Source organism: Eutrigla gurnardus (assembly GCF_963514095.1).
Source record: "Eutrigla gurnardus genome assembly, chromosome: 14".
Classification (NCBI taxonomy): Eukaryota; Metazoa; Chordata; class Actinopteri; order Perciformes; family Triglidae; genus Eutrigla; species Eutrigla gurnardus.
In genome coordinates this window covers 26,997,814-27,023,709 of record NC_139937.1, presented here as the reverse complement: position 1 = coordinate 27,023,709, position 25,896 = coordinate 26,997,814, and the positions used below count along the sequence as shown (strand labels likewise).

At 47.0% G+C, this 25,896-nt stretch overlaps 1 protein-coding gene across 1 annotated transcript in view; it reads left to right on the top strand.

Annotated features, from left to right (window-relative positions):
- The first annotated feature begins 519 nt into the window (after nt 1-519).
- apoc1 (apolipoprotein C-I) overlaps nt 520-25,896 on the top strand; it is a 123,500-nt gene continuing 98,123 nt past the window's right edge. The window contains exon 1 of the mRNA XM_084027280.1: nt 520-525. The gene's annotated coding sequence lies outside the window, so the exon portion shown is untranslated. The remainder of the gene's footprint in view (nt 526-25,896) is intronic.

The following is a 25,896-nucleotide window of genomic DNA, read 5'->3' as shown; positions in this document are numbered from 1 at the left end:
TGAACGTCCTCATTACGACGACCACAGTGATCCTCATTACATTAGTATGAGTAGCTCATCATCCCTGAACCTAACCACACACCGCCATCCATTGCATGTGGGTATTCTTACAAAAACACACACCAGGATAACACATGGATATAACAACTATTTATTTATTCATACATATATAAAACAACTATTTACAGTAGAATAATTAATAAATAAATACATGCATGTATTATTATTATTATTCTCTCACACACATATATATATATATATATATATATATATATATATATATATATATATTATATCCATGCTGTATGCCTAAACGTGCTGTTTAGCTCTCTTCCAGGAAACCGCTGGCACTTTAGCTCCCTGTCGGGACCTGCGGGGAGACTCTGGATCCGCGGAGCTCCGCCATCTTGATTTCCTGTGAAAGACAACATTACCCATAATTAATGGCGCGCTCCGGTCAAAATGGCGGCCTAGTTACCGCCTTAAAGGTGTACTTACCTGCATCGACCGCGAGAGACACACAACCTGAATGGATGTACTACTCACCACGCACCGAAGCTGCACAATTACCGGACTTTCTACATGAGCTCTTTCATCATTCCTTTCTCTAATATTGACAAGTTATTTCCTGAAGAAGGTTCTGCCACAGAACCGAAACGTCGACCACATAACTTGTCATTCTCCGCCCGCGTGAGTACGCTCTATTGCAGACACAGTGTCGCTCGCCATTAGGGCCTTACACGTGCTGTTTTATTAGCGTGTTAGCCACGGGGCTTAAAGCTAATTTATGCTACGCTATCTGTTGCTAATTCATTGCTATTTCACCGCTAATTCATCGTTATTCATCGTTTATTCACTGCTCCGCCATTATGACTATTCTCGAACGAGACAGAGATGAAGGTTGGACAGTAGTTGAACGCCGTCGTGGCCGCCAGCCACACCGCGAACGTCAGCCTTCTCCCAGGCATGACTCTCGACACCGTTATCAACCGTCCTACGCGGATATTGTCCGTGATAATGACGTAACTGTACGGGAAGCTTCTCCCCGACGCCAGTATAGGCGGGAATTCCCCAGTCTCCGCCGTTCTTCTCCTGTACGAGACGCGGATAGAACACGGGACGTACATTACCCGCCACGTGTACAAGGCCGTACGCCCGTCTTACGTGACTACGACGAAGTCCAGCGTGACGACGTCCCCCGACGCACATCCCGGCGGGAATCCCCTGACCGACATCGTTCGCCACATAAGCAGGCTGTACCCGTTAACCGGAACCGTTACTCGCAACGTCAACAACACCCGACCGTACGGATCGATGACGTGGCTACGCGCGTAGATGTCCCCCCACGGATGACCCGTAGGGACTCCCCAGACCGCCACCGTCCTTCCTACGTGTATGACACACATAACACGACCCAACACCGGCCCGTTCATAGGAAACGCCCCCGGGATGATTATCCGGATCGTAACACAACTATGTACCGTAATGAACGCAACACACGTGACTTTATTCATCAACGACAATATCGTTATGATACAGTTAGACCTAATAACCCACAGGGGCGTGACCAATACCGTCCACAACATCGAGAGGAGGGAAACCTCAACAGACGGGAACCACGCCGGGGACCGCAACGTAAAGCTAGATCACGTTTCAAGCGGAAACCACAACGTAATCCACATCAGGCCCCATCACGCGCAGACACCAGCGCGGATAGACCTCTTTCCACAGACCCGGACTTCACGGTTAAGGTCCGTATCCTTCATAGGATTATTAAAGCCGTACACCACCTTAAGAACGTCTCTGAACGGGATGCCCCCGTCACTATATCCCGCACGACAAAAAACCTTATTACGTGTATTAAACCATCAGCACCTACTGATGAGACCACTAAACGCATACAGGATAACGCTAAAAACTGGGAAAGTTCCACTTTAACTATCCTACGCGAACACTACCAAAGCGCGCTAGAAACGGAAATTGCGCAGTTTGTGTCTCTCTCTACTCTTGAGTACCAGGACCCCCTCCAGGTGGCGACCATCTGGGCCAGACGCAGCTTGGGCAACCGCCTCCTACCTGAAACCCTGCAAAGGGCTGAGACTATGCTGGCAGCGTTCCTGACGATCCACGAGACCACCGACGAGGACTCTGACATCGTTCCAGATAGAACCGCCATCGACCACATCATCACGTCCCTCAGAGCACGGTCTGTGCCACCGGTGACCTCGCGGGGATCCTCTACACAGCCTACTAGAAGGACTGCGGGACCTGTTACCTCCCAGAGACCTCCACAACCATCGGCTAAGAGTACTGCGGGACCAGTGACAACGCAGAGACCTTCTCAACCTACCGGCAGCGACTCTGCGGGACCTGAGACCGTCCGGGGACTCCCTCAACGTCCTCGACCATCTCGTACGGCGGGACCTGAGATCCTCCAGAGACCTCCGAGACCCCCACAACCACCACACGAGGACACAGCGGGACCGGGACTCCAACGGAGCCCCTCCCAGCATCCTGCCTCACCCAGGACCACGCCCTCACACCCGGGGGCACTCCTGACAACACCACAGGTGCATAATCCACCCACTGTTGTCACAAACATCATCCAGGCCGACGCGGTTACCCCTATGCCACTGGGGGCCGCCCCGGAAAAGGACACCCCCCCCTACAGGGCCCAACACTGGCTGGTTTGCCGCCCCAGAAGGGGAAGAGGAGAACATCACCATCCCCCTGACACCGACCCCTGCTCCACGGATTCGCCGGGGACCCACCCCAAGCCGATTGACCGCATCTTTGGACACCGGAGGCCCCCCCGGACCTCCTCGGACCCCTGGGGCCCCCTCTCCATCCAACATCTGCGTGCTGGGACCGGACCTGGACATCATTGAGGTACTGGAATCGGAACTGGGAGAGGAAACGACCTTGGACTCACACATTGTGCAGCCGGCCATGGAGACTAAGCGGGAGGACCCTTCAGAGATGGAGGCTATGGACCCTGACTACGCGGACGTGTGTGTAGCGGACCTCCTGGACACTTCCTCTGACTCTCGGTCCACCCCTCCGCCTCCTCCTCCTCCACCCAAGCTCATCCAGAAACTATTGCCGATGACCGGGGTGAACTTGTCCCCTATAGGGAGAAAAAAGACTCTTGTGCAAACCAAGTTGCCTCGTCTCTCCCCTCTTGAAAGCAGAGCACGCAAGCCTACCAGGCACTGCAGCACCACCAAGAAGCTTCAACACTGGTCTCTACACATCGTGAAGAAGTGTATCGTCATAGGCGACTCCAACGTCACCAGACGCAAGCATGCAGAGGCCATCATCGCCACTGCCACAAACACCGTGACAGTCGACAAGATGGTCCTCTCCTTCGGCCTCAACAACAAGGGCCAGCTGAACGGCGAAACAGCTGTTAAGGAACTGCAGAAACTCCTTAAGACTGCCAAGACCAGGTTTCCTCACGCTGAGATCCTGATCCCGGAGGTGAACTTTTCTAGAGCACTCCCACACAAGGAACAGACCCTCCTGACCCACCTCAACCAACACATCTCCACCAACTGTGGGTTCATTGAGGCTCTGCCCCAGCAAGACTTTAATACCGAAAGGGACATGATTCACTGGACTCGCTCCACGGCAGTTAATGTCTCCGAGCACTGGATCAAGTACCTAAACTAGACTTCCCCACAAGCCTGTCTAATCAGGAGGGGAATAGGACTGATTCTAGCAACACGAACATTATGAACAATAAAACTGTCATTGTGTTAGCTAAGAACTTTAAACTGTCTGAGGCTGAATTCTCTTTACTGAACAGGGGCCTCTCCTTCATCCCTACAGAGGGTTGTCACAAGCATGTCAGAGAACAGTCTCGATTTGATCTACAAACTTACCATAGGAAGTTGAAACTCGCTGTGTATTTCCAGGACAAGCCGGACTCGGAACCGCCGCCCTTCACGCCTGCATCCACCTGGATTCCTCCTCCTGGAAAGACCCACCCAGCCGTCAATGCACTTATTAAGGCAGACATTGTACAGTTTGATTTTAAGGTTATTCCGGTTAAACCTAATCTCCTCCCTGCAGAAGTGGAGGCTCTCAAACGTCTTTGTCATAACAAGCATATTGTTATCAAACCGGCAGATAAGGGCAGTGCGATCACCATTATGGACCGGTCTCAATACTTGTGGGAGGGCTATAGGCAGCTTAACGATAGCACTTACTACACTAAGCTTCCTAAACCCATTTTCCGGGATACAATCCCCCTGGTGGCTAAGATTATCCAATCACTCGTTGATAAAAAGTTTATTAACTTCAAACAAAAGAAGTATTTACTGGGCAACTCTGTTCCGAGGGCCAGATTGTTCTATATGCTCCCCAAGATCCACAAGGATCCCACTAAATGGAGTATTCCACATGTAATCCCACCAGGGAGACCAATAGTGTCCGATTGCGACAGTGAAACTTATTACACAGCTGAGTACCTAGATCACTTCCTGACTCCTCTCTCCACTAGACACCCTAGCTACATCAAGGACACCTACGATTTTGTCCACAAGGTGAAGCAGCTCCACATCCCAGAGCAATCTATCCTCTTCACTATGGATGTTGACAGCCTCTACACCAATATTGACATTGATGAGGGCATATTAGCTATCAAAAACATCTTTGCTAAGTATCCCGATAAAAAGAGGCCGGATAAGGAGCTGCTTCAGCTGTTGGAAATTAATCTTAAGAGGAATGATTTCCAATTTGACGATAACTACTTTCTGCAGATTAAAGGCACAGCCATGGGGAAAAAGTTTGCACCTGCATATGCCAACATCTTCATGGCCCAGTGGGAGGCTTCGGCCCTGGCCGCTTGTGTTAAGAAGCCCGCACAGTACTTTCGATATCTTGATGATATCTGGGGCGTCTGGACTCATTCGAGCGAGGACTTTCAAATGTTTATACAGACATTGAACACACATAACCCCTCAATAACTTTGAAATCCACAGTGGACCAGCAATCTGTCGATTTCCTCGACACCACCACCTTCAAGCACACGGACTTCAAGGACACTCACCGCCTGGAGATCAAAGTCTTCTTCAAGGAGACAGACACTCACGCCCTCCTCCACAAAACCAGCTTTCACCCCAAACACACCTTTCAGGGTCTGGTTAAATCTCAATTACTGAGATTTAAAAGAATATGCACACTTGACACGGACTTTGAACAAGCCACCAAGGTGCTATTCTCGGTGTTGACCACCAGAGGGTACTCCAGGACATTTCTCCGGAAATGCCGGAGGGTTTTCATGGCAAAAAAGCCTATTTCAGTCGAGTCTCCCCTGCCTTTCATTGTAACCTACTCACCTTCCACTGTTAAGCTTGTTACCATGACGAAAGAGTCGTTTTCTGTGTTTTCCAGGGACAGCAAACTACTGCAGGATCACAGAATAATAGCAGCTTACAGACGGAACAGGAACCTGCAAGACAAATTAGTCAAAGCCAAAGTAAAAGTGTTAAATCCCCCCAGGACACCTGTGTTAGCCCGGTTTTTTAAACATATTACATGGTTAAAAAACACACATAACAACGACATACACAAAACGCTCTTTTATGGGTGTGTTAAGAGCAAAAACTGTGTCTATGTTATTATGTGCACAAACTGTGAGCTACAGTATGTCGGGGAAACCTCCAACACCCTTCTCACCAGGTTCGCTCAGCATCGCTACAACGTCCTCAGACGAAAATGCACGCACACCCACCTGGTCCACCACTTCATCCTGCACGGCTGGGAAGCGGTGAGAGCCACGGTGGTCCAGTGCGACCTGAGCTGGACCACGGCACAACGACGCCGGTGTGAGAAGGAGTGGATCGCCAGGCTTGGCACGACACACCCGGGAGGCCTGAACGAGAGGTGACCACTGCCCAACTGCGACGAGGGATGGGTCGTGCCGGGGTTGACCAGCCGTCGATGGACAGTGCATCGGACTCCGCCGCTGCGAGTCCACCACCCCCTCCTTCCCCTAACCCTAACCCTAACACCTAAACCTAAATTACAGGCCCCTTATGTCATTCGAACCCACCCCTAAACCTAAACTACAGGCCCCCTACATTATTTAGACCCCATCACACCCCACTACAGACCCACGGTGCTTGGAGAAGTGAGACACCTCACCCTGTCCACTTCTCCTAACCCTAACCACTCCTTCTCACACCTAACCCTAAGTACGGGGCCATTTTGACACCTGGAACTTATAAAAAACACACACTCAGACATCACATGGATATAACAACATTTTTATTTATTTTTTTATTATTATTTCTTTATTATTAATATATAAAATAACTACTTACTGTATAGTAGTATAATTAACATTTAAATACAAGTATGTATTATTATTATTATTTACACAAGATATCCATGTTGAATGCCTAAAATGTGATGTTTAGTTCCCTTCCAGGAAACTGCTGGCGCTTTAGCTCCCTTCCAGGACCTGTGAGGAGATCCCGTGTCCTCCGAGCGACGCCATCTTTGTTTTCCTGCGAAAAACGACATTACCCATAGTCAATGGCATGTTTTAAACAAAATGGCGGACGGACTACCGCCTTTATGGTAGAATTACCGGCAATGACCACCAGAGACACTCACACCGGAGTTAACGTGCTGCCCATTACGCACCGTAGCTGCACAATTCCCGGACATTCTACACGAGCTCGTCCATCATTCTTTTCATAAATTAGACAAGTTATTTCCTGAAGAAGGTTCTGCCATAGAACCGAAACGTCGACCATATAACTTGTCATCCTCTGCCCGCGTGAGTACGCTCTATTACAGACACAGTGTCGCTCGCCATTATTGCTGTGCACGTGCTGTTTTATCGTAGCGTGTTAGCCACGGGGCCTAAGCTAGCTAATACCACCGTTATCCACGGCTATTTCGCCGTTATTCACCGTTATTTCACCGTTTTGCATCGTTATTCCGTTATGACTATTCTCGAACGAGATAGAGATGACGGCTGGACGGTAGTTTCACACCGTCGCGGCCGCCAGACACAACGTAAGCGCCAGCCTTCTCCTAGGCATGATTCCCGGCGCCGCAACCAACCGTCTTACGCGGATATTGTCCGTGATAACGACATAATCTTACGGGAAGCTTCTCCCCGACGCCAGTACAGGCGGGAATTCCCTAGCCTCCGCCGTCCATCTCCCGAACGAGACGCGGATAGAACACGGGATTTACACCACCCGCCACGTACACACAGCCGAGCGCCCCCCGTGCGTGACAACGATGAGGTCAAGCGTGACGACGTTCCCCGACGCACATCCCGGCGGGACTCCCCGGACCGACACCGTTCACCACATAAGCACGAAGCGCCCATTAAACGGGACCGTTACCCGCAACGTCAACCGACCGTACGGATCGATGACACGGCCACGCGAGATGATGTCCCCCGACGTATAACCCGGAGAGACTCCCCGGACCGTCGCCGTCCTCCCTACGTGTATGACACACATAGAACAACCGATCATCGACCTGTTAATAACAACCGTCCCCGTGACGAGCACCTGTATCAGAACACAACCGCTTACCGTAATGAGCGTAACACATACGACCAAACGTATCGACGGACTGATCGTTCTGACACAACCAGGCCCAGTTACCGACAGGGACGCGATCAACACCGTCCACAAAACCGATATGACAGTAACTCTTACAGACGGGAACCACGCCGTGGACCACAACACAATCCGAGACCCTACCGTACGCGGAAACCAACACGTAATCCACGTCATGACTCACCCCGCGCAGACACACGCACCGATAGACCACTCTCTGATGATCCAGACTTCACGGTTAAAGTCCGTATCCTCCATAGAATCATTAAAGCGGTACACCATCTTAACAACGTCTCAGAACGGGACCCTCCCGTCACTATATCCCGCACTACAAAGCATCTTGCGACGTGCATTAAGCCATCAGCGCCCACTGATGACACGATTAAACTAATCGAGGATAACGCTAAAAGTTGGGAAAGCTCCACACTAGTTATCCTAAGTGATCACTACCAAAACACCATTCAGACGGAAATCGCTAAGTTTGTTAACCTGTCCACCCTTGAGTACCAAGTCCCCCTCCAGGTGGCGACCACCTGGGCCAGGCGCAGCCTGGGCAACCGTCTCCTGCCAGAAACCCTGCAACGGGCTAAGACAATGCTGACAGCCTATCTGACGATCCATGAGACCACCGATGAGGACTCTGACATCGCACCGGAGATGGTCGCTCTGGACCAGATCATCACTGCACTCAAGGCACAGACGGCGACATCTCTGGCTTCGCGGGGACCTTCGGTACAGCCGACTAGAAGGACTGCGGGACCAGCCTCTTCACGGAGACCTCCTAGACCACCGAACAGAGACACTGCGGGACCAGCGCCGGCGCGGAGACCTTCCCGACCCATCGACGGAGACACTGCGGGACCTGAGACCCTCCTGGGACCCCCCCAACGCTCTCAACCATCGCACACGGCGGGACCAGAGACCCTCCGGAGACCTTCTAGACCTCCTCAACCACCGGGGAAGGACACCGCGGAACTGGGGCCCACGCAGGGGCCCCCCCAACATCCTTCACCACTGTTATGTGTGGCCAGGTAGTGTTTCTTTTCTTGCTGCTGTTTCCCCTCCCTCCTCCTTCTCCCTGCTCTCCAGGCTGGTAGACTATTTGCAATCAGCCTGGGGATAAAAAGGGGGAGGAGGGAGGCCTCGGGTTCTCACTCTGGGCTCAGCAGGAAAAGGGGAAGGTTTGTTTGGTTGTCAGTTAACCCTGGTTTTCTCCCCCACTTCTGTCTTTATGTCAGAAGTTCATTATTTTAGTTTATTATTTTAGTTTGGGTTGGAGATCCCTGGCAGTCATGTTTTGTCGTATTTGTTTTAGGTTTGCCCTATTTCTTTCTTTTTCTTAGCGGGAAAACACAGGGTGCGACGGCCCACAGCGTGGCTGGCCCTGCGTTTTCCCCTTTTGTTCTGTTTGGCCGGGATCTCCTTCTCCCTTTTGGTTGAATACTTTGGATCTTTAAAGGTTAACTTTCTTTTCTCCTTTTTCTTCCCCAGTCATCGTTAAGTTTAATAAATAAACTTTTGCAACTTAATTCTTGTGGTGTCCCCTCTATGTGCTATGGTCTCATCGAGCCTAAGTCAACTAACGTCTATGAGGCCGTAACATATTTGGGGGCTCGTCCAACTTTTTTTTGTACACTGCTGATGGGGTTTTTTTTCATTTTGAACCCCAGTTCAGTGTGACAATACCCTATAGGACAGAAAAATGGGCTGGTGTGTTGCAAACTGTGTCTAGCTTTATGTTGTGTGCTTGACACTTCCTTTGTTTGCTTCATTGCAAACTGTGTCTAGCTTTATGTTGTGTGCTTGACACTTTCTTGTTTGCTTTATTGCCTGTGTCTTTGAGTGTTATTAGGCTCCTAGGCTGCAACTTATCATAGTGCACTTTAACTGGTATTTCCCATTGTTGGTCTATAGTGTACTTTGTTTTTTTTCAGTTGCTGTTTGCTTAGTATAGCCTGATTTTGTGAGTGTCGGTATACTCACATGTGGACGCCACATTTTTGCTGCAGTTGCTTTGTGTTATTGTTGTGAGCAAATTGTGCCTTTTTAAGATGGACTTTAAATTGTCTGACTTTGTTAAGCAACCTACGCTTGACTTGTTTGATCGCTGCACAAAAGAGCAGTTGGTAGAAATGGCCGATCACTTTAAAGTCGGCATTTCTAAGCAGTTACGGAAGCCGGAGTTTAAATCTGAGTTGTGGTCTGCTTTAACAGCACTTGATGTCTTGCCTCCTGAACCAGTTTCACCTCCTGTCGATAAGTCATTTGAAATGCTTCGTCTCAAAGAACTAGATCTTGAAATGCGCCGATTAGATCTTAAAGAAAAAGAACTTTCAAATGATCTGGAGATGCGTAAAATGGAAGAAGAAACCAAACGACAAATTAGAATAAAAGAACTTGAAATACAACAGTCTGCTCGTTCTCCAATTAATTCTGATGAGTTTGAGGTAAATCGGTGCCTTCGTTTAGTTCCTCCATTTAATGATAGAGATGTTGACAAATATTTCATTCTCTTTGAGCGTGTTGCCGCCACCTTGAAATGGCCTAAAGGAATCTGGCCGTTGCTTTTACAGTGTGTGTTGATGTGTGCCTGAAGCATATCGCCAGAGATTCCGCAAACTTAAAAAGACAGACGGTGTTACATATGTTGAGTTCGGCAGGGAGAAGGAGACCTTATTTGATCGCTGGTGCCAGTCTAGGAAGGTGCAGGATTTCGGTGGACTGCGTGATTTGATTCTTTTGGAAGATTTCAAAAATTGCTTACCTGATAAAATCGCAACGTATATTAATGAGCAGAGTGTTGCAGAGGTGTCCAAAGCGGCGGTTTTGGCCGATGAATATGTCCTCACACATAGAGAGACATTTGAGAAGCCTTATTCCTCTGCAGAAAACAGGTTCGCGTTCTCCAAACCCTTTGTTCCAAATCCAGTATCGGCGAATTCACATGATGTGAAATCAAGAGTGGAAGATGGTGATAAACCAGTTTGTGCGTACTGTAAAAAGCATGGGCACACAATAAAAACCTGCTTTGCACTTGAAAGGAGAAATAAAACTCCAAAGGTGGTTAATTTGTTGAAAACAGAGCCACAGTCCCAACAGTCACATGTTCCTCAACAGCAGACTCCAGTGAAGCCCGACCTCCAAGTGTATTCTCCTTTCTTGATGAAAGGGTTTGTTTCTTTGACAGACGTAGGTCCAAAGGTTCCTGTGACCATCTTGAGGGACAGTGCAGCCTCACAGTCTGTTCTTCTGGAGGGGGTTCTGCCACTGTCTGAGGAGTCATCTGTTAATGCTAGCGCTTTGGTGCGTGGTTTTGGAATGCAGTGGGTGGGGGTGCCACTTCACTCAATCTACCTGGACTGTGACTTAGTTAAAGGTTGTGTCGTGGTGGGTGTGCGTCCTGAGTTTCCCATTGATGGTGTTGCACTTATATTGGGAAATGACTTAGCTGGCGGTAAGGTACTGCTCAATCCAGAGGTGACAGCCATTCCACTCCATGAGCAATCAGCTGATCTACAAAAAGAGTATCCAGAGGTGTTTTCTGTGTGTGCTGTGACGCGTGCAATGGCCGAGAGAGGAAAGGAGTGTTCGTCTACTGGGGAGAATGATGACATTGACTTATCTGACAGTTTTTTGACCGAAGTTGATAGTGACATCTCTTCGTCTGTCTTGCTGTCTCCTTCGGGGGATTCAGTTTCTGACTCCCCTCCTGTCGAGTCTGTTCCATCTCCTGTTTTTCTGACCGCCCCTCCTCTTGAGAAAGACCTCAAATTAAGCATGTCGAGGGACCAGCTGATTGTAGAGCAGAAGCGTGACCAGTCCCTCTCTTCCCTTTTCGAAACAGTTGTGTCAGAGGACAAAATTGAGAACATGTCCGCTGGTTACTTTGTCAAAGATGATGTGCTGGTGCGTAAATGGACACCGCCTCAGGCATCCAAACAGGACGACTGGAGTGTTGTGACACAAATTGTTGTTCCGCAGGCATTTCGACATGAAATTGTTTTGTTGGCCCATGATAATCCTTTGGCAGGTCACTTAGGGGTAAATAAAACGTATGATCGGGTGCTGCGCTGTTTCTTCTGGCCAGGATTGAAAAAGGATGTACGTCAACACTGTAAAACATGCCATGTATGTCAGGTTGTTGGCAAACCGAATCAGGTTATTCCACCATATCCATTGTATCCAATCCCTGTAGTGGGTGAGCCATTTGAGCGGGTACTTGTAGACTGTGTAGGTCTATTTCCCCGTACAAAATCTGGAAACAAGTTTCTTCTTACAGTCATGTGCTCCGCTACACGGTTCCCTGAGGCCATTCCCATGCGCAACATCACGGCCCCTGCTGTTGTAAAGGCCCTGGTGAAGTTCTTCTCGACTTTTGGGTTGCCAAAGGTGTTACAGACGGATCAAGGGTCTAACTTTATGTCGCATATTTTTGCCCAAGTACTAAAACAACTTAATATTGCTCATTGCCACTCTAGCGCGTATCATCCGGAGAGTCAGGGGGCGATCGAACGTTTCCATCAGACATTAAAATCCATGCTCCGAACGTACTGCTTAGAGTTCAACAAAGATTGGGATGAGGGTGTCCATCTTCTTCTCTTTGCAGCTCGTGAGGTCGTGCAGGAGTCTTTAGGCTTTAGTCCGGCTGAGCTGGTTTTTGCGCACACTGTGCGTGGTCCCCTCAGGCTTCTTCGGGAGAAGTGGTTGAATGATGCAAAACCGCAAAATTTGTGTGACTATGTCAGTAACTTTCGTTTCAGACTCCACCGTGCCTGTGAGTTGGCGAAGGGAAACATAGCTGCTGTACAGACGAAGATGAAGACATGGTTTGATAAGGACGCTCAACTGAGGAGTTTCAATCCAGGTGATAAGGTGCTGGTATTGTTGCCTATTCCCGGCTCGGCTCAGCAGGCTCGCTACAGCGGCCCGTATGAGATCAAAGAGAAGATGAATGATCGTGACTACATTGTTAATACACCCGATCGCAGACGGCGTAGTAGATTGTGTCATATCAACATGTTGAAGCCATACTTGGAGAGGGAATGTGCCAATTTGCCTCCTCCTGAGGAGAAGGTTAAAAGTGTCCTGTCGCTGTCCAGTACTGTTTCCACTAATGTGCAGTCTCTTGATGAAGGTGACATCCATAGTCCATCCACTGCTGTCGTTCAAGGACGGCTTAAAAATTCAGAGATGTTGTCAAAACTGGATGAGAATTATCTCCACTTAGATGAGTCAAAACGCGAGGACGTGCTAAAGCTAATTAGATCTCATGTCTCTTTGTTTTCAGACGTGCCTACGCGTACACATGTGCTTCAGCATGATATTGATGTGGGTGATTCCCCCCCGATAAAACAGCATGCTTACCGCGTGAATCCTGATAAGCGCCGCCGGTTACAAGAACTGGTTGACTATATGGTGGGCAATGGTATCGCCGAACCGAGTTGTAGCTCTTGGAGTTCACCATGCCTTTTAGTGGACAAGTCTGATGGCTCTGATCGGTTCTGCACAGATTTTCGCAAGGTCAATGGGGTTACTTAAGCTGATTGTTACCCGCTTCCCCGGGTTGAGGATTGTGTGGACAATGTTGGCAGTGCCAATTTTGTATCTAAACTTGACCTTTTAAAGGGTTACTGGCAAGTGCCACTTACTCCTCGGGCTAGAGAAATCTCTGCGTTTGTGACACCCGATGCGTTCCTGCAGTATACTGTGATGCCCTTTGGTATGCGTAACGCTCCTGCTACATTTCAGCGCCTGGTCAATACTGTTCTGTGTGGAGTAACCGGTTGTGAGGCTTATCTTGATGACATCGTGGTGTATTCAAGCACATGGGAAGAACACATTGAGCAATTGCGTGTGGTTTTTGATAGACTTCAAGCTGCCAATTTGACGCTAAATCTTACTAAATGTGAATTTGGCCAAGCTACTGTCACCTATTTGGGTAAGATTGTGGGTCGTGGACAGGTTAAACCAATCCAGTCCAAAGTGGAGGCCATTCTGTCATTTCCTGCTCCTTCTTCCAGACGCGAGTTGCGCCGCTTTTTGGGGATGGCAGGGTATTACCGCAGTTTTTGTACTAACTTCTCGGCTGTTGCGGCTCCACTCACTGACCTTCTTAGCCCAAAAAGGCGTTATCACTGGTCTGAGATTTGCCAGCATGCGTTTGACTCTATTAAAGCTTTGATGACTCATGCGCCGGTGCTTGCTGCTCCACAATTTGACCGACCATTTAAGTTGTCTGTGGATGCAAGTGATGCAGGGGCGGGGGCAGTCTTACTCCAGCAGGGGGATGATGGGGTGGAGCACCCGGTTTCTTACTTCTCAAAGAAGTTTAACCATCACCAACGGGTGTATTCCACCATTGAGAAAGAGGCCCTGTCTCTTGTGTTGGCACTGAAACATTTTGAGGTTTATGTGGGCTCTGTTAGTGCACCGACAGAAGTGTATACAGACCACAATCCTCTGGTTTTCATTCACCAGATGAAAAACTCAAATCGGCGATTGATGCTTTGGGCACTGTTTCTGCAGTCTTTTAACATCATTGTTCGTCATGTTAAGGGCACTAGGAATGTCCTGGCCGACACCCTGTCTCGTGGATTTAGTGATGTGTGAATACTTCCCCCATTATTCACCATCTTAGGGTGAGGGTGTTATGTGTGGCCAGGTAGTGTTTCTTTTCTTGCTGCTGTTTCCCCTCCCTCCTCCTTCTCCCTGCTCTCCAGGCTGGTAGACTATTTGCAATCAGCCTGGGGATAAAAAGGGGGAGGAGGGAGGCCTCGGGTTCTCACTCTGGGCTCAGCAGGAAAAGGGGAAGGTTTGTTTGGTTGTCAGTTAACCCTGGTTTTCTCCCCCACTTCTGTCTTTATGTCAGAAGTTCATTATTTTAGTTTATTATTTTAGTTTGGGTTGGAGATCCCTGGCAGTCATGTTTTGTCGTATTTGTTTTAGGTTTGCCCTATTTCTTTCTTTTTCTTAGCGGGAAAACACAGGGTGCGACGGCCCACAGCGTGGCTGGCCCTGCGTTTTCCCCTTTTGTTCTGTTTGGCCGGGATCTCCTTCTCCCTTTTGGTTGAATACTTTGGATCTTTAAAGGTTAACTTTCTTTTCTCCTTTTTCTTCCCCAGTCATCGTTAAGTTTAATAAATAAACTTTTGCAACTTAATTCTTGTGGTGTCCCCTCTATGTGCTATGGTCTCATCGAGCCTAAGTCAACTAACGTCTATGAGGCCGTAACAACCACCAAAGACCACGCCCCCAGGTCCGGGGACGCTTCTAACAACACCACAAGTACACAACCCACCCACTGTTGTTACAGACACTGCTCAGACCGACGCTGCCACCCCGATACTGCAGGGGGCCGCCACGGAAGCTGTGACCCCCACTCCAGGGCCTGCTACTGACTGGTTTGCCGCCCCAGATAGGGTGGATCAGGACTTCACGGTCCCCCTTACACCAACCCCCACTCCACATACACGACCGGGACCCGCTTCACGCCGACGGATCACGTCTCCTGCTACAACGACCGCCGGAGACTCCCTTGGACCCCCCCGGACCCCCGGGGCCCCTCCTACATCCCACGTCTGCGTCATGGGACCGGACCTGGACATCATTGAAGTGCTGGAGTCAGAGATGGGAGAAGACACAGCTATGGACTCACACACTGTGTTGCCGACCAAGGAGGAAATGATCGAGGGCAACCCAGAGATGGATGCAATGGACCCCGACTACGCGGACGCGTTTGAACCGGAGCACCAGTCGTCCTCCCCGTCCCTCTGCCTTTCTCCCCCTCCTAGACCCGCCCAGAGACTGGGCCGCAAGACTATGATTCAAACCCAACTGCCTCTTCTCTCTCCTCCTGAGAGCAGAGCACGCAAACCCACCAGACACTGCAACACCACTAAGAAGCTTCAGACCTGGTCTCTACACATCGTTAAGAAGTGGATCGTCTTGGGAGACTCCAACGTCACCAGACTCCCACCATTCACCATTCCAGACCTACAGATCGACGGCTTCCCAGGTGCCACCATCAGACATGCAGAGGCCATCCTCGCCACCGCCACGAACACTGTGACGGTCGACAAAATGGTCCTCTCCTTTGGCCTCAACAACAAGGGCCAACTAAACGGCGAGACTGCCGTTAAGGAGCTACAGAAACTACTCAAGACTGCCAAAACCAGGTTTCCTCATGCTGAGATCCTGGTCCCAGAGGTTAACTTCTCCAAAGCTCTCCCACACAAGGAGCAGACCCTTCTGGCCCATCTCAATCAACACATCTCCACAAACTGTGGGTTTATTGAGGCCCTGCCCCAAGAAAACTTCACCACGGAAAGAGACATGGTTCACTGGACTCGTTCTACGGCAGTTAATGTCTCAGAGCACTGGATCAACTATCTAAATTAGACTTCCCCACAAGCCTATCCAACCAGGAGGGGAATAGCACTAACATCAACAGCACTAACACCAACAACAGCAAGAATGTGATTGTGCTGTCTAAAAACTTTCAGTTGTCCGAGACCCAATTCTCCCTACTGAACAGGGGCCTTTCATTCATCCCCACAGAGGGATGCCACAAACATGTTAGAGAACAAAGCAGATTTGATCTCCAGACTTACCACAGAAAACTGAAACTCGCTGTGTACTTCCAGGATAAACCGGACTCTGAACCACCGCCCTTCACACCTGCGTCGACCTGGACCCCTCCACCTGCAAAGATCCACCCAGCCGTTAATGCACTTGTTGAAGCAGACATTTTGCAGTTTGACACTAAGTTTAAGGTTATTCCAGTTAAACCTAATCTCCTCCCTACAGAAGTGGAGGCTCTCAAACGACTGTGCCATAACAAACACATTGTTATTAAACCAGCTGACAAAGGCAGTGCGATCACCATCATGGACCGGGCCCAATATCTGTGGGAGGGCTATCAGCAGCTTAATGACAGTCAATACTACACTAGGCTACCCAAACCCATATTTCCAGACACAATCCCCCTAGTAGCTAAGGTTATACAATCACTGGTTGATAAGAAATGTATTAATCTCAAGCAAAAAAAGTATTTACTTGGTAACTCTGTTCCGAGGGCCAGATTGTTTTACATGCTACCTAAGATCCATAAAGATCCTGCTAAATGGAGTGTTCCACATGTCATCCCACCGGGTAGACCTATTGTCTCTGACTGTGATAGTGAAACATATTACACAGCTGAGTTTCTAGATCACTATTTAACTCCTCTTTCGACCAGGCACCCCAGTTACATCAAAGACACGTATGATTTTGTCAACAAGGTGAAGCAGCTCCACATGCCAGATCAATCTATCCTATTTACCATGGACGTTGACAGCCTCTATACTAACATTGACATTGATGAAGGCATTTTAGCCGTTAAAAACATTTTCTTTAAATATCCTGATAAAAAGAGGCCGGATAAGGAGCTACTTCACCTTTTAGAGATCAACCTTAAGAGAAATGACTTTCAGTTTGATGGTAACTGTTTCCTGCAGGTTAAAGGCACAGCTATGGGTAAAAAGTTCGCACCAGCCTATGCCAACATATTTATGGCCCAGTGGGAAGCTTCAGCACTGGCCACATGTGTTAAAAAACCTGCACAGTACTTCAGATATCTGGATGATATTTGGGGCGTTTGGACTCATTCGAAAGAGGACTTCCAGGTGTTTCTTCAGACTTTGAACACACATAACGCCTCCATAACACTCAAATCCACAGCTGACCAGCACTCTGTCGATTTCCTCGACACAACGACATTCAAACACACGGACTTCAAAGACACTCACCGTCTGGAGATCAAAGTTTTCTTCAAGGAGACAGACACTCACGCCCTCCTTCACAAAACCAGTTTCCATCCCAAACACACTTTTCCGGGTCTGGTTAAATCACAGTTGCTACGGTTCAAGAGAATATGCACACTTGATGTAGACTTTGTTAAAGCCACCAAAGTGCTGTTCTCAGTGTTGACCACCAGAGGGTACTCCTGGACATTTCTCCGCAAATGCCGGAAAAACTTTATGATCAAGAAGCCGATTGTTGTTGAATCCCCACTGCCACTTGTCACCATGTATTCTCCTTCCACTGTGAAGCTTGTTACAGCCACCAAGAACAGCTTCTCACTGTCTTCCAGGGACAGCCAGCTCCTGATGGATCACAGAATCATTGCAGCTTACAGAAGGAACAGGAATTTACAGGACAAACTGGTTAAGGCAAAATTAAAAGTGTTGAACCCCCCACGGACATCTGTGTTAGCCCAGTTCTTCAAACATGTAACATGGCTGAAAAACCTACACAACAACAACATACACAAAACAGGCTTTTTCGGCTGTGTTAAGTCAAAAAACTGTGTGTATGTTATTGTATGTTCAACCTGTGGGGCACAATATGTCGGGGAAACACTAAACACCCTTCTCACCAGGTTCACTCAGCATCGCTACAACATTCTCAGGCGCAAGAACACACACACTCACCTGGTCCATCACTTCATCCTGCATGGATGGCCGGCGGTACGGGCCACGGTGGTGCAATGCGACCTGAGGTGGACCAAGGCACAGAGAACCCGGTGTGAGAAGGAGTGGATCGCCAGACTCGGCACAACACATCCAGGAGGACTGAATGAGAGGTGACCACTGCCTGCACGGCGACGGGGGATGGGTCGTGCTCGGGAGGAGGAGCCGCAGATGGACAGTGCATCGGACTCGTCCACTACCCTCTTCTTCCCCTAACCCTAACCCTAACCCAAGCAATTCACAGTTTCCATTCTGAGGGTGTCAGACATACTACGTGCTATCAAAGCATGCCAGCTACAGCCGTGCCAACGCCAGCACATGGTACCTTCAGTCACCTTTGAACCTTGTGAACCCTTTGGCTCAGAAGCCCATTTAAGTGGCCAAGACCCAGTGGCTCTTGCAACGCCGCGGAATCACAAGCCACAACAGGGTTTTATCATTCCGTGGGTTAAAGTCATGGAGTACGACCCATCTGCCACCTCGGAATCCCCCTACCCAGGCATGACCTGCCCTTGCAGCAACATAAGCAACGCAGCTACATGAGAAACGCAACTAATGAGCAACGCAACACCATCGGCAAACCCCTGCTTCATGGCCAATTCCGTGCTCCATTCGCAACCCAGCTCTACTCGCAACCCAGGCTCCATTCGCAACCCCAACTCCAATCAGCAACCCGTGCTCCATTCGCAACCCAGCTCCATGGCCAACTCAAGAAGCAACGCAAAATCATGAGCAATACACCTCAGTGACGTAGGACCCTCAACAAAGCAATGCTGCAACCATCTCACCTGACTACTCTGCATTTAATTACCAACTATACCACTGTGGTCTATGGACAACATGTCCACAAAGATTATTAACATTACGTTTAAAACAGAATTACTATATTCTAGCTGGAAATTTAGCATAGCATTGACATGTGGTGGCTAAGCTATGAGGCTACAAATAAAACAGGAGCAGAAATCCAAGTAAATCATCCTAAAACTGGTCTAAAACAGCACTATTTAGATATATTCGATATATTATTTAAATACACAGACAGTCTGGTACAACCCGTGTCGCACCAAACAAACCTAAGTAACACTGAAGCTACAAGGCCCACATGGCCAAGCACAAACCAACAACCAATACCACCTTTAAGCTACATGGCTACCGACAGTTCAGTAGATCACAGCATCAAACCAAACCAACGGCCAAATTTAACACAAAAAACACCAGAGATTATAAACCAAACTGCTAATTTAACACCAAAACCACCAGAGATTATAAACCAAACTGCTAATTTAACACCAAAACCACCAGAGATTATAAACCAAACTGCTAATTTAACACCAAAACCACACAGTCAATAAACCCAACAACTAATGCAACCTAAAAATGACCAACACCAGTCAAAAACTCCAATACTACCTTCAAGCTCCTGACTGTCACAAACCAAACAGCCAATTGAAGGCCAAACCACCAGAGAAACACACACCAAACAACTGATGCAAGCTACAAAACACCAACACCAGCCACGAAAATGGCATCAAACCAAACAAACGGCCAATTGAAGGCCAAACCACCAGAGAAAACACACCAAACAACTGATGCAAGCTACAAAACACCAACACCAGCCACAAAAATGGCATCAAACCAAACAAACAGCCAATTGAAGGCCAAAATCACCACCAACGCAGACTCGAGCTAACGCAGACCCGAGCTGCGGCCTCCTCACCTCCGAGAGAAAGACAGAACGACGGGGGAAGTCACCTTTTATACTTAACGAGCATGCGAAAATTAGAAAATGTCCAAGGGGGACAAAGTCACCTTGATTGGATAACCTGCTGCTCAGTGGGCGGGACTAAAAAAAACCCAGCCAATGAAATCATCACAAACACTCACTGATACCCTATTGGTTTACTTTCATCACATGGCCACGTGCTTCCTTTAATTGACTGCGGTGAAACACGGCACCTTCTTTACATTAAAATATGACTTTATGCACGCGCACGCACACACACACACACACACACACACACACCCACACACCACACACACACACACACACACACACACACACACACACACACACACACTTATTTTATTTTTTATACAGTGGACGGTACAGGAGGAGGATGTAGAGGTAGAGGGACGATCCCTCTACCTCTACATCCGCCCCGCGTGAATCTCCTGATGACATGACAGCTATGTCTGTGTGCATTATCTGTCTTTCATAAACAACCAATGTTAGATGCAGGATATGCATATCACTTATACATACACACACTTATATCATATTTCATATTTCACATGATGCATTGTGACTAACTTTCCTTATATTCAATTCATTTGTATTATTCATGTCCTATTAAATAAAATCCTGTATTAGTCCGACAGTGACACACTGCAGGGTTACAACAGCAAGAGTATAAATAACAGGGCAGTGCAAAATACAATACAAAATACTATAGTATTTTTTATAGTAACAAATTTCACTGTAAAATAACAGTAAATTACTGGCAGCAGGGACGCCAGTAATTTACTGTTATTTTTACAATGCAACTACTGTTATTTACTTTAACAGTATATTACCGTTTACAGTATATGAACGTAAAATAACGGTGGGTGTTGTGGTTGTTTTACAGCGCATCTACTGTAATTTATCGAACAGTATAATTTAGAATTTAAAAGTTTTTTGGATTACAGAACATGACAGTAGGATAACTGGGTTATGGTAATTTTACAGCGCATCTACCGTTATTTATTTAAATACTGTTTTATGCTGTTACATTTCAGTTATCTACTGTTAGAATAGAATAGAATAGAAGTTTATTTATATAGCACCTTTCACAGACGACAGTCACAAAGTGCTTTACAAAGCAGAGTGCAATGGGCAAATTTCAGTGACACATTGACAGACACAAATCACAATTCAACAGGCAATAAAAACAATTATAATTACAAGAGATTAAAATACAGTTAATAAAACGCCAGTGTAAACAGGTGCGTTTTTAGCTGTTTTTTAAATAAAGAAATGGAGGAGGCTGCTCTCAGCTGGGGAGGCAGGCCATTCCAGAGCTTTGGGGCTACAGATTGAAAAGCCCTGTCACCCTTGGTTATAAGCCTCGAGCGGGGGACGGCGAGTAGGCCTTGGTTTGAGGAGCGGAGTGGTCTAGATGTGGTGTGTGGGTTCAGTAAATCAGAAATGTAGGTGGGGGCTAGTCCGTGAATGGCCTGATAAGTTATAACAAGTAATTTAAAATGAATCCTAAAGTATACCGGGAGCCAGTGTAGAGAGAACAGAATGGGAGTGATGTGTTGCGATTTACAGGACCTGGTGAGAAGCCTGGCGGCAGCATTCTGAATTAATTGTAGACGGTCAATGGAAGATTTACTAAGACAGGAGAAGAGTGAATTACAATAATCAAGGCGAGATGTGATAAAGGCGTGGATGATCATTTCTAGTTCAGATGTAGAAACCATAGTTCTGAGTTTAGCGATGTTACGGAGGTGAAAAAAGCAGGTCCGGGATAGATGATTGATGTGTTTGTCGAAATTCATATGCTGGTCAAAGATGACACCAAGATTCTTGAGGTTGGGGCGTAACAATGGTTTTAGAGAACCAATAACATTGTTCACTTTAGAGACGACACTGTCAGTACCAACGATAAGGAGTTCCGATTTGTCGGTGTTAAGCTGTAAAAAGTTGCTGGCCATCCAGCTTTGGATTTCAGCCAGGCAATCACATAGAACATTAAAATTATTATTACTGCTGGGGTCAAGAGAGAGATATAACTGAATATCATCGGCGTAACAGTGGTATGATATCCCTTTATACTTGGAAATAATTTTGCCTAGTGGGAGCAGGTAGAGGGCAAAGAGGGATGGACCCAGAACCGATACCTGAGGCACCCCACAAGATAGGGGGGTAGACTCCGATCTAAAAGGGCCTACGGACACAGAGAAGGTTCTTCCCGACAGGTATGAGATGAACCAGTCAAGGGCTCGCCCGGAGATACCCACATAATCTCTAAGTCTATTGATGAGGATACTATGGTCAACTGTATCAAAAGCTGCGCTGAGGTCTAAAAGTAGAAGAACGGAGCACTTTCCAGCATCAGAAGACATCATGATGTCGTTAATGACTCTGAGGAGAGCAGTTTCAGTGGAGTGTTTTCACGAAAGCCGGACTGAAATTTATCAAATACACTGTGGATGGTCAGTGCGGTGTTTAGCTGCTTAGCGACCACTTTTTCCAAAAGTTTGGAAATGAAAGGCACCTTTGAAATGGGTCTGTAGTTGTTCAGGGTCGACGGGTCAAGGTTGGGTTTTTTAAGGAGAGGCTGTACAATGGCTTGCTTGAAATAGGTGGGGACATGGCCGGTTTCCAGAGACATGTTGATGATAGACAGAAGACAAGGACCAACTGTGGTAATGACGGATTTCAGCATGGTGGTGGGTAAAATGTCTAATTGGCAGGAGGAGGACTTAGTAGAGCTGACAATTTCAACTAATTCTTGCAGGGAAATCGCTTGAAATTGACTCAGGATTGGCTGCTGTGTATGGCAATTGAGAGGGGGGGGGGGGGGGGGCTATACTGATGCTGGACCTAATGAAGGTCACTTTATCAATAAAAAAGGTGAGGAATTTAGTGCAGTCATCGTTGGAGTGAATGGGGGAGGGAATAGTGGCAGGACTGACAATGTTGTTTATTGTGTTAAAAAGGAGATTTGAGTTGTGTCTGCTAGAGGAAATGAGGTTTGAAATAAATAATGCTCTAGCATCCTTAACCATGGAATTGTACTCGGTTAGGAGGTTTTTAAGGTAGAGACGGTGTACCTGGAGCTGCGTGGACTTCCACAGGCGTTCCACCCTGCGACATTTGCGTCTGAAACAGCGGATAGATTCATTTATCCAAGGGGAAGAGTTAGCTGCAGGGATAGAGCGGGTTTTCAAAGGAGCTATCTCATCTAAAATGGTGGAACAATGTGCGTTGAACAAGTTCACCAAACAGTCGATGTCATCATGAACTGGGATGGGTAGTCTACTACTAAATACGGCAGAGAATCTGTGGGCAGAGAGGTGGTTAATTACACGAGAGCATTTTTGGCGCCTGTCAGGAAGGCAGTCAGGTTTAGGAGGTAGATTAAAAAGAACACAAACGTGGTCAGTCACACATAGCTTGTCCAGTTGCAGGTTATCAATATTTAAGCCATGGGTAAAGATGAGGTCAAGGGTGTTGCCACTGGTGTGGGTTGGGCCTGAGACATGTTGGGAGAAATTGAATGATTTAGTGATATTTAAAAAATGTGTTGCAAAGTTATCTGAAGGAACGTTTACATGGATATTGAAATCACCTGCCAGAAGAACTTTATCAAATGTAGTAATAAAGTTACTGTTATTGTTAAATGACTGTTAAATGACTGATTTAACTGTTAATTTACATGCGAGGGATGAATATTTTACGATTATTATAAAATACAGTAGGCTACTGTTGTAAATCCACCGCAAATTTACAGCAATTCGTTACAGTGTAAAATAATGAACTACAACAATGTGCATATGTACATATGTGTTAGCAGCGTGTGTGTGTGTGTGTGTGTGTGTGTGTTGTCAGAACCACTCTCTCTCCTATGTTTCCTATCTGTCCACTGCTAATAGAGGCGTAATAAAATCCTATGCCTAATAAAATCTTTAAAAAAAAAAAGAATATGGTAATTAGGTTACATTTATATTGACTACATTAAATTGGAAATTCAATTTAACACACCTTATAAGCAACACTTTAAACCATCCTTCCATCTCCTATTCATTCATAGTGGATATATTTGTGTAGTGCCACCAGCCAATATTAGTGGTTCCTATCCATCATCAGCCACTAGATGGAGCCATCTCATTAAACAAAAGGATGATACAACTTGTGCCAGTGGGTTTATTATCACGATACATGTACACACCCACATTAATAATCATGTGTCAGTTCAACCAACTCAAAAAAAGTCAAAACTATCAATCAATAAAGAAAACAAAAACCGCATTCTCTCATTTGCGACCTTAACAAGACAAAAACATAATGCACATTGAGAGCACACCGTTAACACCCCCACTTGCTCTCACATTAACATACAGTAACATCATTTTCCAAAAATAAATGCAGCAAACTTCATCAACTTACACTTGGTTGCAGGCTTTGTCAACACATCTGCTACCATCTCATTAGTGGGACAATACTCCAATATAATTGTACCATTATTTACAGAAGACCTAATAAAATGATACTTGATGTCTACATGTTTGCATCTCTGCCTGCTCACGGGATTTTTTGTTAAGGCTATTGTACCTTGGTTATCTTCATATACCTTAGGTGGTGAGTACTGACATTTATCAAGATTTTCCAACAGCTGTTTAAGATGGAGACACTCCTGTATGGTTGTGGCTAGGGCTATATACTCTGCTTCACAAGTGGACAGTGCGACAGTTCTTCTACAAGCTAGAAGGCGTGAAAGAATAATAATAAGAAGAAGAAAAAAAACCCATTTGAATAACAATAGGGCTTCGCAGCCCGACGTTGTCGGCGCTCAGGCCCTAATAACTTCACATGCAGCAACTGACTGAAGCCTCGTTCACATACGTCGCCACTCGCCCATCTCTGAGAAAAAGCTGTCAATGAATGTGAATGTGTTCTAGTGGAATGCGGCCAGGACAGGCGATGCGATGTGGTCGATTGGAGATAGAATAATTTTAACTTTCTGCGATGCGAGTGAAGTGAGTACCAAGCGAGTACCAATCACAATGTAGAATAGAGATGATTGACAGTGGACGTCAACAGAGAGTTCCACAGAGAGTTTCCGTTTGAAGTCGCCGCCGGCGGCAGTGAGCTTTTTTTTGGCAGCGAGTAGAATTCAGCGAGAAAGCGAGTGACGGGCGAGTAGCGACGTATGTGAACGGGGCTATACGCGCTCGCACTGTCAAACTCGCCGGCTGGGGGGGGGTCTAACTTTTGTTCAGTAACATGATTTGACTCGTGAGTGGTGGCACTGGAGCCCTAGCAGTAGCTACCTCCTGTTGGGAAGATTCTTTTATTCTTTTGCTTTTTTCCGCGTGCTTTCTTCATACCACTGCTGATGCGGGGAGAGACAGTAGAGAAGCGCAGGTCCGGCAAGATGGGCGAAACCAAATCTCAGAGCGGGAGGGGGCACAGACAAACGTCACTATTTTTTACTGGTAAATTGAGAAAATCTACCACACTGTTGTGATTATAATGCTTAACATTCAATATCAATAATTCTGATATCATATTGGGTGGGTTGTGGTGGTTGGTTTGGATTATTGGGTGGGTTACAACCCACCCATCCCCCCCATAAATTACGCCTATGGATATGAGTGTAATGGGTTGTTTTAGTAGTGGGAAAGGTAGCGTGTGTTTCGTGTCAGAGTGTTGTGGAGAAGATATGCTCTGTAAATGAAACAGTATGTGTTCTCAGTAACGATGCCGTTGGACTGTGGTTTATCGTTGTTTCGGGGTTTAGAGCTTTGAGTTGGTACCGTTGGTGTGCGTGTTTCGGTTAAAAAAAACATTTAGTATTTTCACCGTCATGTCTGGCTTCATGTTGCTTGTACTGTTCTCTCTGTGTGTTTTGCTCTTGCGTGAACACAGATACACAGCCAGCCAAACTCCTTATTCAAGAGCCAGGGACGTGAGCGCCTTGCTCCTTTAATGTCTTTTCACACATAAGTCAGCATTTCTGACTGCATTGAATTCGGTGTAAAACTAGAAAAGAAAGATACAAAAATGTCTTAATAAACAGCCATG